Genomic DNA, 10,772 nt, shown 5'->3' with positions numbered 1-10,772 from the left:
ATAATCCGAAGAACCTTCTTTCACCACAAAGAACATTTTGTGAAACAGAAAGGTTCTTTATGAAACCATTTAGACAAAAAGGGTTCTTCTATGGCATCGTGAAGCACCTTTATTTTTAAGAGTGTAGGGTAAAAAAATCCATCTCTTTTTGTCCTCCAACTTCACAATTATCCAACATCATTCTTTTACCTTGTTTGTAAAGGGAGTTTAGCTTTCTTTGCACGTTCGCTTTGTCAACACTGGGTTGGTGCTTCCACCTGACTACCTAATGTAAAGTAAAGTCATTTTTTTAGAAAATGACTAATCATTTTGCTAGATAAGACCCTTATTCCTCAGCTGAGATTTTGTAGAGCCCTTTGAAGCTGCATTGAAACCACAATATGGATCTTCAACCCTGTTGATCCCCATTGAAGTCCACTATATGGAGAAAAATGGAATGTTTTCTTCAAAAACCTTCATTTCTTTTCAACTAAAGAAAGAAAGACATGAACATCTTGGATCACATCGGGGTAAGTAAATCATCAGGACATTTTTTATTCTGGAAGTGCACTTATCCTTTAACACTGACTGAAGAAACAAAATAAATAAAAATGCTGTTTTACTGTCAATGCTTCTTACCTGGTTCACTACTATATATAAATTTGTAGCCATCATATTCTCCTTTTGGTTCCTTCCATGAGACAAGTAGCTTCCCTGCACTCAGAACTTTAAATCGAAGTCTTCTTGGAACTGGAACTGCAAATAAAAAGAATAGAATTATAAACTGAAATATCCAAGTTATGACAAAACAAATATTTTTCAAATTGTACTTGGATAAACATCTACGGAAAGGTTTGTTTTAAGTCATATTCTCACTCTTTTGTTTATAGCCATGTCCAGTTTAAGGTTATACAAATTTGCAAGGTATTTAAAATTAGGAAATATGAGGTGATTTAATATTAATACTTAATTGTCCATCTAACATAATGTGCATAAAATCATGAACAGAGAGTTACTGTCTCATTAAAAATGACAAGACGGTAATTGAGAAGAGAATGTGACTTTTAAAGGTCAGAAGAGTAGCTTTCTGCTATTTTCTAAAGCATCCTAAATACCAGTGAGGTTTAAGAGGAAGACAAGCCTTACACAGTTCAACAAAGCGTGTTACTTCAGTTTATGAGTGTCTATAGTCATGAACAACTGATTAGGGGTCGTCTTTTATTATTCAATCCTAAACAAATCTAAAGAAAAGCCTTCTGATCCATAATCAGTTGTTGTGTGTTAGACCTATGAGAAATCACCACACCTATACATCACACATCCCACATGTAAGGTAATGAAACATTGATTAATCAATGTTTCTCTGTTTTAATACAACCTAGTTTACATGCCACAGTTCTGCCCAGAGAAAGAAACCGAGATGCTAAATAAAGTATGTATGAAGAAACCGAAAAGGAAAATATGTCAAAATAAAACCCAGAGGTCAATACTATTGGAAACAGGGCGTTTAGGAGACAGAGATAAGACATAAAACTGATCTAGGTGCACCAACCTGAGAAACGGAACACTGCTGGGATTCCTGTGGGGTGAACATCTCCTTTCTCACGGATACTCACACCACACTCTGTCCAATATGTGTCTTTGGGGAACTACGATTCACTGCCATCAATAAGTGTATATACAGTAGAAACACATTTCTTCTGTCTTTCAAAAGTGGAAACTAGCCAGCAGGTAACAAGGTTGCGAGTTATAGGGTTGAAAGATAAGGCTAAATGAATATGTTACTCACTAAGGGCTAGTTAGTTTGGGACCAAATGTTTGTTACATTGATTATAATATTAGAGATTATAATAATTAAAGAATAATATTAGTTTCATCTTTTTTTTCTTAAAATAAATTGGGAAACATGGTTGAGCTGTCCAGATATTACATAAACTTACAAGAAAAAAAAATTAAGTTTTGCGAATTAATTATATTATTTACTTGTTTTTGTTGTTGTTGTTTTTGGCGTCACTATTTATTTATTTATGATGAATGGATGGATGGAACAGTTAAATAAAAATGACAAAGCAATAATATGAATTACTAAATTTATGAATGCATTACCATTCAAAAGTGTGGGGTCAGTACTTCTTTTTTTTTCAAGAAAGTAACAGGGTTAGCTAGTTTTAGTTTTAGTTTTTGTTACATTAGTTACTAATAAACTTATATCTACTATAAATTTAATAAGTAAGTACTATAAATTTAAATAAAATATTTAAATAAATTGGGTAACAGGGTTGACTGATTGAGCTTTACAGTTTTACGTACAATTATATGAAGTTTTGCAAATTATATTATTGACATGTTTTCTGTTGTTATTTAAATTAAAGAATAATATTAGGGGTTTTTTTGTAAATTACTGTACTTAAATTAGCTAACAGGGTTGAGTGGATTGTTTTTTTTGTTTTGTTTTTTGTTTTTTTGGTGTCACAATTTATAAATATTTTTATATTTTTGGAACCACTAAATTAAAATGACAAATCACTAATATTAATTGCTAAATGTATGAATACATTAACATTCAAAAGTGTGGGGTCAGTAAATTTTTTTAAGAAAGCAATAGTGTTAGCTTGAGACCATTGTTTGTTACATTGGTTATTAATAAACTTATATTTCCTATGAATTAAAAAAAATAATATTGGTTTTATCTTTTTTTTTCTTAAAATAAATTTGGTAACAGGGTTGAGTGGTTGAGTTATACAGATATTACGTAAAATTACAGGTTTTGTGAATTAATTATATTATTTACATGCTTTTGTTGTTATTGTTTTTTGGTGTCGCTATTTATTTATTTAACAGCTAAATTAACATGACAAATCACTAATATAAATTATTAAATGTATGAATGCATTACCATTCAAAAGTGTGGGGTCAGTAAAGTTTTTTTTTTAAGAAAGTAATAGGGTTAGCTTGAGATCATTGTTTGTTATATTGGTTATTGATATTTTTTTCTTAAAATAAAGTAGGTAACAGGGTTGAGTGGTTAAGCTTTACATATATGTAAAATTACATAAAGTTTTGCAAATTAATTATATTATTTACTTGTTTTTTTGTGTCACTTATTTATTTTGCGCCATTTATTTATATATTTATTTATTTATAATTACCATTCAAAAAACACATTAAAATAAATAAATGTTGTTCTTTTGAGCTAGAATAATATAACAGTTTACACAGAAATATGTATTAGCACAACTGTTTTTCAACATTGATTATAATACAAAACTTTTCTTGACCATCAAATTAGCATATTATCAGCATATATATCCAAGACTGGAATATTTATTTTTATTTTTATAAAATGTAGTTAAAGTAGTAAATAAAAACATTCAAATTGAAACAGAAAATACATATTTTTAATTGTAAGAATTTTTCACAATATTCATGCATGTACTGTATTTTTCTTCAAATAAATGCAGCCTAGAGACTTCTTTCAAAAAATATTTTTAAACAATCCTATAACCCCAACCTTTTAAATGACAGTTTACTAAAATGTTAAGTAAAATAGTTTCTTTCTACAACGAACTGCATAACAGTTATGTCTAAAATTACTTTTTTTGTTTTTAATAAAGAGACAAGCTACTTTTTGTGAAAAGTTAATTTTTTAAATAAAACTTTAGATACCTAAATGGTAAAGTGGTACAGTGCCTCTATACTGTAGATTAAAAAAAGTTTTGAAATATAAATTGTACTCTATTCATAGAAACTGTCAGTGAACATTCTTAGTCATTCATGTGAGTGGGATGGAATAAGTACTGATATAGATCCAGCCATCCAGAGAATTTGGAACATTTTTCACGTCGGATCATCTGCAAATTAAAGTAACCACCCTGGTAGTATGAATTTAGAGGGGAAAAGCGTGTTGTTGTGCCAGCTCGGTACTGCACACTAGGACGGAGATGAAAAATGTATGCGAAATTCAACTCAGAAAGTAATTCAGCAATGTTGAGATGCTAAAACTCAGCTCACGAGCCATGAATAATGAAGAAGAACATAATACATTCAACTGCGTGAAGAAAACAGATTTTTGGAAGCAGTATCATGACAGTTTCATAGAATATTTCTTGGAAAAATGTCTTAGCACACCCAGGTATCCACGTCTACTGGCTTTTGGTGATTAAAGGTTTTGTGCCAAATAGACTCCTGTAGAGATTGAGGGGGAGGTAAGGAACAACGGCCATGGTGGTTTAATGGTGACAAGTGCTGACTTGTAACTTGAAACGAGAGGAACACGAGCACTAGGTCCTGTATCTGTCTGTATATTAGAAACGCGCACCCACAAATCCAAAGGCCTTTGATGTGGTTATCTTTCATCCTTTTGGAGACACTCACAGAGTTCTTACTCTAAAATCCACTGCATCCTTTTATCATCGTGCTTCCAATTACTCACCTGTCAGAGGTCTCCGTACTTGTTTTGAACGATTAGTTTCCACAAATTTAAAAATTCAAAAATCGCTGTTGAGGGAATTAAAATATTAATGCCTACTTAGCGGGAGCAGTCAGAAACATTCTGCACTTTACAATCATCTAAGTCTGGATTTGGACAGATCTGAGCAGCTGGAATTAGACCTGGCTATGTTTTCCATCTCACCGCTGTGTAAAAATACATTATCTAGACAAATTGCTTAGTTAAAGGTTTTGTAATGAGAGGTACTTGCCTGTGTAAATCCAAACAACAATTACACTAAAACTGAGGATGTGTTTTATTTTGTGCAGTTGACTGCTTGAGAGTTTTAACAGGATTTCAGACAGACTGCTTAAGGCTGACCTTCAGTTCTTTTGTTTCATTTTTCCACAACTTCATCACGAACACAATACAGACCCTTCCAAAACGCTTTCATAATGTCTCATCATACCGCTTTGTATCACTGACTGCTTCTATCCATTCATTCTCAGCAGGGCATTGTCAGCATTTACAATTATTTTAGCTCCAACGCATCAAGTACCCACAAACACAGTGCAATATTTTCTACATATTTTCTATAGGAACAGAGGGTTTGCATTTGCGACCATATTGGCGATACTCAGAACAACAGCATTGATTTTATGGTTAATGTAGTACTAAATACGTTGTTCTGCTAATTTATGCTGTCTAAACCACAGAAAAATGTGTGGGAGCTGCTAAATCATATTTAGAAGGACTAGGGTACTTTAGGGTCCCTTAGAAGGAAAGGGTGCAACATTTTGACAAACTAAAGGTAATAGCTGCTAGAGATATGTACGGGCAGTATTAATTCAAATATTAGCCTAATTATTAACCTACCTGACTGGAAATGATAAGAACAAACACTAACGTTGTCAAGATTCTTGTCCTGGAAATCCTGGTTCAGTTTGGCCAACCACACATGCCTTTTGTTCCTCAGACAGTTTTTTTCACTCTTCTCCTTGATTTGTTATAACTTTTAGCAGTCTATAGAACTCCAAATATTTTTCCCTGTCAGACCCATTAGTACAGTCCAAAACATGACAATAATTGATCAGTTTTATCAGCAATAATCAGCAAAATATGCAAGTTTTTTTCAGTTTGGTGGCATTGTTTACCGTTCAATGCAACCAATATGGTCGATTGTGATGTTCAAATGGCAGATTTGAAAGCTAAGTTTGTGGCTTTTGTGGCATAGTGTTAATTACAACAAAAAGAAATTCAACTCATCCTTTGTCTTTAAAAAATGCAAAAACTGAAGTAATGGCGAGGCACTTGGAGGCAATTTTTGGAGGATTTGAAGGCAGAAATTCAAGGCATGCTTAGCGCATTTTCAAATCGAAATGTCCAGTCGGTAGCATTAAAACCACATTTTTTTAGAACAGATGAACATGAAAGTGGTCATTTTATGTATTGCAGAAGTTCCTAAATTAAATATCCTGTGAATGGCATTGAATGGGTTAAAGCTCTGTCAATTTTGAAAATAACATACCACCTACACGAAACCCCACACTAAACTTAACCGATAATGTTAAAGGAATAGTTCGCCCAAAAATGAAAATTTGATGTTTATCTGCTTACCCCCAGGGCATCCAAGATGTAGTTGACTTTGTCAAACAAGTTGACTTTGTCAAACAAGCACAAATGAAGATTTTAAACTCAAACCGTTGCAGTCTGTCAGTCATATAATGGCAGTCAATGGGATCCACAGCTTTGAGGGTCAAAAAAACATACACAGACTAAACGAAACTAAACCCTGCGGTTTGTGACGATACTTTGAGGTCTTAACACACAAAATAATCAGTCTGTGCAAGAAACTGAATAGTATTTATATAATTTTTACCTCTGATCCACCGCAATGTCCAACTGTCCTGAGCCATTCACAACAGCCGGCGCGTGACGCGTCAACGTGCTCTGGCATAGTAGACGCATGCACGGAAGCGATCTGTCACGCAAATACGTCACTCATTGTTTACACAGAGAGATTGTGGGTATGACGGCTACTCAAAATGGTAATTACTTGTGCTTATCCTGATTGTTGAAACCGATTAAAAACTAAGAGATTACATTTGCTTGCGCGAACTTATCCGGGAGTGTTGACTTTTCACTGACTCACAATTTTTGAGCCTGATAGATTGATAGAAGTTATGGTTGCTTGCTCTTTGTCAAGTGCTGGCTGTTGTGAACATGCTCAGGACAGCTGGACATTGCAGTGGATCAGAGGTAAAAAATGACATAAGTAATGTTCAGTTTCTTGCACAAAACAATTGTTTCATGTGTTAAGACCTCAATGTAATGTCACAAGCCGCAGGATTTAATTTGGTTTTGTCTGTGTATGTTTTTTTGACTCTCAAAGGCGTGGATTCCCATTGACTGCCATTATATGACAAACAGACTGCAACGGTTTGAGTTTAAAATCTTTGTTTGTGTTCTACTGAAGAAACAAAGTCATCTACATCTTGGATGCCCTGGGGGTAAGCATATAAACATCAAATTTTATTTTTGGGTGAACTATGCCTTTAACAAAGGCAAACATGAGATCAAATAAATTTGCTAAAGCAATCATGGCTTTTCAGATATAGTAAACTTGCTTGGTAGCTCACTCGGTACAGCATTGATTTAAAGGGTTAGTTCACCCAAAAATAAAAAAAATTCTGTCAATAATTACTTACCCTCATGTCTTTCCAATCTCGTAAGACCTTTGTTCATCTTCAGAACACAAATTAAGATATTTTTGATGAAATCCGAGAGCTTTCTGACACTGCAGAACATTGTTAAAATAGTCCATGTGACATCCATGGTTCAACTGTAATTTTATGAAGCTATGAGATAACTTTTTTTGCGCAAAGAAAACAAAAATAATGACTTCATTTAACAATTTCTTCTCTTCCGTGTCTGTCTTCGATGTGTGTTCACTAGAGTACCACGACACATGCGTGGTATCAATCGTTGAATGAAATCATTTCGGTAATTTTGGGGGTTTTTTCACACAAAAAGTATACTCATAGCTTTGTAAAATTACGGTTGAACCACTGATGTCACATGTACTATTTTAACGATGTCCTTACTATCTTTCTAGACCTTGAACGTGGCCATTGCATTGCTGTCTATGCAGGATCAGAAAGCTCTCGGATTTCATCAAAAATATCTTAATTTGTGTTCTGAAGATTAATGAAGGTCTTAAGGTTTTGAAACGACATGAGGGTAAGTAATTAATGACAGACTTTTCATTTTTTGATAAACTATTTAACTATAAACTAAGTCTTTTTTTAAGCGCTGTGCTTTGCAACTGCAATGCTGTACTGGGTGAGCTACAGAGCAAGTTTACTATATGTGAAAATCCATACATATGAAGCTAGTTATGTGACGCAATCATCAAAATGTATTAGTTTACAAATCCCGCATAAACCTACTTCAAAAAAGTATTCCAATCCAATTTTTAAATCAACAATTATGTATTGGCCCCATTCACTTCTATTGTAAGTACCCCGTTACAACCCAGATTTTTGCTTTTTTTAAAAGCAGCAACAAGACGAAATTATTTTTCATGGTAATCAACATTATGCCACAAGTGCTGTTGATTCATCTTAACTTGTATTAAACCCAGAATATTCCTTCAACTCAAAGTCTTTGGCTTGTTTATTCCTATTCAGCCGCTCCACTGAGCAGTTTAAAATTACACCAACAGCTTTCAGTGATTTGAGGGATGGAAAGAACCTGTCTAGGTGGCATTAATTTAGAAACTACACATGCACATCACACAAGTGCTAGTCTGAAAAGAAGAGTGAAGGCAAAAAAGAGTAACCAAAGAGTATTCCAAACTTTATCTTTTGAAAAGAACCTCCCTTTCCAGATGATGATCCAGGCTCCACCTTTCACTTCAGGGCCTGAGAGGAATGTGAAACTCCTTCCAAGCAGAGCAACCAATTAAGCCTTTAAGCTGCCTTGAGGGATATTATCATTGTGGTCCCTGTGATGTTGGACTAAATGCGCTTCCACATCTCTATCCCATCTAAAATCCTCAAGACTCACTTTAGCTCTTTCTAGCTTCTCACTGAGAGACATTGCACCAAGTCCTCTTAGGAGATGTGAAGGTGCGTGAAGGGTCAAATGTTTCTTTTTGTGCATTTGACAAAATTATGCACTGAATCATTAGAACAGCATCTCACATTTTACACAAGCACACAAAAAGCCAACAAACCAGAGCAAATGCCAATTCACAACCATGAAGACAGCAATTACCTTGAGCCGAAACAGGGGTGAGAAACTGAATCAGTGCCAGCGAGATAAGCGGACACCACAGCTTAATCCTCGATCCCGACACCCGCATCCTTATAGCCGTGTGAGTGATGCTTGCCCTGCACCTACGGAGGGAGAGAAGCAGCGAGTGAGTGGAGGAATTCACTGAAGCCGTGCAGCCTCAGGGGGAATTCAGAAACACAGAGAGGGAGGGAGGAAAGTCTCTGCAGGTCAAGAACAGTAAAGACTTTGTTGAGTTTTGATGGACAGCCAGTGAGAAGTGCTTCCTGAGGACCATTGTTGTTCCTGAGAACAAGCAGGCCACTACGGCTCCCGTCATTCATGTCGGATAAGAAGGCTGACGTGTGTTTAGAGAGGAAGCCGCCCAGGCTTGTTCAAGAGGGCACCCCCACTTAACTCCAACAGTGGTCTAAATTAGGGTCAAGAGATTATAGCTGTATAGCTATAGACTATGGTATGTAGTTCAATAAGTCAGTATTCATCAGCTGTTGTGACACAGATGGCTTCTTCTCTCTTTCTTTCTTGCTCTATATATTGTTGTTGTTGTGGTAAACAACACATGCTCTAGTCATGATATGCCTTTCAAATTGAATATTGTTAAATTAAAGCTTGTTTGGATAGCACATGGTTGTCCATCACAGCATTTCACTTACAATTTGTCTCAAAGCATGTTTGGAAAATGAGACAAAAAGCATGCTATTAAGCCTCTAGGCATTTCGTTTCAGTCAAATATTTGTACTAAAAGAAAAGGCTTTTTAACAAGCCCACAACGCATGGTTAAATTCACTTGCATGCCTGTCTTGGTCCCTCTCTCTCTCCCAGTCTGTGTTTCACCTGCTACTGAATGCTGAATCCTGAAATAAACATCAAGCGCTCACCTTGGCTTCATTTCTATTCTCAGCAGAACAGTAAAGATGAAACGCGCTAAATTTAAAAATAGACATAGGATACATCAAGTATATTCTTTGAGCATTGGTGTCTGGGACATCCCTATGATTTTTTTATTTTATTTTTTTCTCTCTCTCTTTCTCTGTCAGTTAGGGAGATTATTATACGAGCAATAATGATATTAATAGACAACATACTTAGGTTATCTATACAGGAAAATAGGAAAAAGGATTGTTTCTAAGAGTATTTGAAAAGTTATGTGTGCTGTTTACGTCACTTGGGGAAATATTTTACGAGAAAATAAAATATACATAAAAATGTATTATATGTATTCAAACTCACTTTAAAGTTTACTGTGTACGTAATGAATTGAACACAAAAGGTTTTACAAAATCCTACATTAAATTCTCCTAAATAAATTTAAGAAAATGCATAACAAAAGTGGCAAAACAGTCTAAAATAGGCTGTAGGATATCGCAAGTGTTTTCTAGTCTTTATCTTGAATAATTCTCGCATTGCTGTTTTAAAAAACGCATCAGATAAGGAACACCGAATATAACAGATGAAATCCGTCAACGGTCTTACCTTTCACACCATTCGCTTAAATGAAATCCGCTTGATCTAAATGTGATCCAAATTCCCGCGTCTTGTGATGGTCAAGACTTCACTTGTATCTTCTCTCAGCGTCAGTCAGTGGTTCGCAGCGCTCTCTGTGTGCGTGTTTCGTCTGTCTTTATTCGCCCATTCCTTCAGCTCTTCAGCTCTGCACCTCATTTCATCCTTTAGTCTTGAGTCCGGGAGAAAAAAACGCTCATGCGACCAATTGCAGCCACTGGACAGACGACGAATGATCTCACGACAATCAAGAGCCCTTCTCAAATACTTGATCCTGCCTACATGTAGGCTGTTCAGTGCGGGGAAGAAAAGCCATTATCATTGCATTTCAAGGGAATGCAACTGTAATGAACAATCAGAACGCCTACACTTGATGGATGATTAAATTGACTGTTATGACTCTGCCTAATTATATTTTTACTAAGCAGAATTAATTGAACGAGTCAGTGTGTGCATATATTCAACTACTTTCTACATTTGTGAGTTTTATCTGAAACTTCGCGTCAAGCGAAACTATTATTTTTTGGTTTTCCGACACAGTTAACCAAACGTTAATTATGTTAAG

At 35.1% G+C, this 10,772-nt stretch overlaps 1 long non-coding RNA gene across 1 annotated transcript; it reads right to left on the bottom strand.

The window, feature by feature from the left end:
- Positions 1–616: 616 nt before the first annotated feature.
- LOC141342063 (uncharacterized) lies at positions 617–10,352 on the bottom strand. The gene is made up of 3 exons (XR_012356653.1): positions 10,178–10,352; positions 8,687–8,808; positions 617–735 (listed from the first exon to the last, which is right to left on the bottom strand). It is a non-coding gene; the product is annotated as an uncharacterized lncRNA (long non-coding RNA).
- Between the last annotated feature and the right edge of the window lie 420 nt (positions 10,353–10,772).

This window comes from Garra rufa, chromosome 9 (assembly GCF_049309525.1).
Source record: "Garra rufa chromosome 9, GarRuf1.0, whole genome shotgun sequence".
Taxonomy (NCBI): domain Eukaryota; kingdom Metazoa; phylum Chordata; class Actinopteri; order Cypriniformes; family Cyprinidae; genus Garra; species Garra rufa.
This window is presented reverse-complemented; position numbering and strand designations above follow the sequence as displayed.